Source organism: Marmota marmota, unplaced genomic scaffold, assembly GCF_001458135.2.
Source record: "Marmota marmota marmota unplaced genomic scaffold, marMar, whole genome shotgun sequence".
NCBI lineage: Eukaryota > Metazoa > Chordata > Mammalia > Rodentia > Sciuridae > Marmota > Marmota marmota.
Genome location: NW_026000026.1, coordinates 89,881,186 through 89,884,217, shown reverse-complemented (window position 1 = coordinate 89,884,217; position 3,032 = coordinate 89,881,186). Strand labels below are relative to the sequence as shown.

The following is a 3,032-nucleotide window of genomic DNA, read 5'->3' as shown; positions in this document are numbered from 1 at the left end:
GATTGATGGATAGATAGGAATGGCCTCCATTATCATTATATCAAAAAATTAGATTCACCAGGATGTTTTGGTGCAGGCGGGTGATGGGGATTGTTGTTGTTCTGCACAAGGAAAAGCCCAGACTTCCTGATATGACAGCCAAAAGAATCAATCAGGGATAATACAGTTACTGCCACTGTCTCATTTCTTTCATCATCAAGGAGGAAGTACAGCAAGCATTTCGGCTTCAACCTAAATTGTACCCACCACTTTAGTTATACCTTTTGAAAGACTCTGAAGTTAGTAAGGAAAGCAATCTATAATCTTGTGTAGCAGGCTTTCATTCTGGGCAACTGAATAAGAAGTAATGGAATATTGGAAGAAACTATCAACTGTTGTCCTTGTTATTATAGAATTATCAATCTAGGGTATTGTACGCTGAAGTGAAGTCTCACTGCAGAAAGTTATATAACCACTACATCAGAGGATTAAAAAAAATAAAACAGAACCAACTAGAAGTCATATATGAAAGAATGCAATAGTAACTTTAAAAATTTGGTGGCCCAGGAGCTAATCAATGCATGCTGAACCCTCAAGGACCTGTACTGATGTTTCTTTGAGCCATTTTGGTCTTTAAATCAGGAGAAGCAGAAATAGAAGGAACACCTTGAACTATCCTTGACCGATTTTTGTTTTAGATTAAGTAGAACATAATAATGATAAGTGGGAACCTGTCACTTCTTGTAAGGTGATAGGCTGAGAAGCCACCTTCAATTTGTCAAAGATAAATTTAAAGTACACTTCTAATGTGTTTGGGGTGGGAAGGGGCTGCCATACATTTATCTCATAGAATTAAATGGTCCATGTAGAGGATCCACCTGCTACCTCAGTTTTACAGATAACAATTTTGAGGTTCAAGAAGATGAAGTGACATTACTATGAAAACCAGACTAATAATTTTTAATATTTGTGTTTAATACAGAAACATTCAGATTTGTAGTTCATGACTCTTTATTTTTCTTAAAATGTGTCTCCACAGCATATAGCTATTCATCAAACTTCAACTTTCTTAATTTTAGAAAGGTGTTGGCACATCAATTTAAGATTCTTATTTTCAGATCTATATGACTTTTAGTCAAAAATCTGGTTTAACATAGATACTTTATAATGATCTAAATTATGAATTTTTTATGATGAATTCAATTAAACTACTGCTCAACCTGCCTTTATGCTCACAAGAATCTGACTTTTTGTTCATCTTATGACTACCGGTAATGGTCTTGAATATTAAAAAAGTCTGAATTTGCTATTTCCTATTCATAATATTCTCAGTTTAACAGGTACTCAGTCCCACACTGCACCCGTCACATGCCTCTAAAGAACAAAATTCACATAGTAATCTATATTAATAGCCTGGATATTCTGATATATCTTGGGCATAAAGTGGGGAGAAGAAGTAGAAATGGTTCCTGCTGACATTGAACTTAGAGTTTAGTGAGAGACAGATATTTAATAAGTAGACTAATGTCATATAATTTTTAAACTTTGAGGAAATGACATGGCTTAATGAAAGTGCACAATATTTCAATGGATATTTTTGAATGAATTATTTGATGTGGATCATATATAGGGATTGATGGAATTGATATGAAGTGGGATGGTCATTTTAAGATTCACAGAATTGGGGCTGGGGTTGTGGCTCAGCAGTAGAGTGCTTGCCTAGCACAGGTGGGGCCCGGGTTCTATCTTCAGCACCACATAAAAATAAAGGTATTGTTTTGTGTTCATCTACACCTAAAAAAATAAATATTAAAAGAAGTATTAAAAAAGATTCACAGAATTGTTAAGAATTGAATAGAAATGAAGTGAGTCAGAGATGAGATGGAAGAAAATGGATGTAAGTAACTTGATTTTCATGGAAGTGGGATATATTTAGGAGTAGTGGTTGAATGAAAAAAGAAGTCAAATATGATGGTAAACTTAATAATAAATTTCACTGAGATTATAAATTCTCATTTGTTAGCTCTTTTCATAGGGATGTGTGAAGGGTAAATGGAGAGTTTAGTTGCAGATATATCAATTTAAAATATCTCTGGAATATTAAAATAACAGTGGCATGATCTATTGTGTATGTGAGTGTATATATATATATATATATATATATATATATATATATACAAAATATATATATATATTATATTTGTGGTACTGGAGATTGAACCCAGGGCCTTGTGCATGCAAGGTAAGCACTCTACCAACTGAGCTATATACCAGCCTGATCTATTGTATATTTGGCAAAAATACTTTTAATTCCACCCTCTCCTTATGAGTTACAAATAAATGTATAAAGAAATAAATATTTGTTTCCTAGAAATGGCCAGGAAAAAAAGCAAAGAATGAAATTATTTTTATTTAATGTTATCCATGAAGTCATGTAGTAAAATGATTTAAAACTGAAAAATTTCACTAAATGATGCAATACAAAAAAATTGAAAAAGGATTGGACCAAAACCTTTAATTATATTAATATATCCCTTAAAGATGGGGGGAAAAAACATCCTTCGTATCAGCTCATACCCTGGAGATAAGTTGAAGCAAATTAGCAACATGTAGGATGTCTAAAATGCTTGGAATTTGGACATGGAACTTATGAATGCACAGACCAAGAAAATGCTAACATAAGCCTCCAAGAAAAGCAGTACTAAGAAAAGCTTTAAAAGAAAGAGAAAAACCAGATTGTAGCAACAAACTATGGGAGAAAAATAATGTGGAAAGAAAGGTGAAGGATAAAAGTTTTAAGTGTAACCAGTTCTAATACCAACGGCATTAGAGTTCGGCTAGAGATTCCTCATCATGGTGATGAAACGTCTACTTCACCCTCCTCTGCAGACAGTGACATGGATGAAAACTCCCTCAATTCATCATCTTTGGTCTCCTCCACAAACTCTTCTTCCTCCCCTGATTCAGACTCAGGCTCCAGCTCTTCCAATAGCAGCAATACTAGCACACATAGGAGTTCTGAGGATGAGCCAACAAAGAAGAAAAAGAAGTAG

The 3,032-nt window shown here is 33.9% G+C and overlaps 1 pseudogene; it reads left to right on the top strand.

Annotated features, from left to right (window-relative positions):
• The first annotated feature begins 1,860 nt into the window (after positions 1 to 1,860).
• LOC107155718 lies at positions 1,861 to 3,032 on the top strand (annotated as a pseudogene).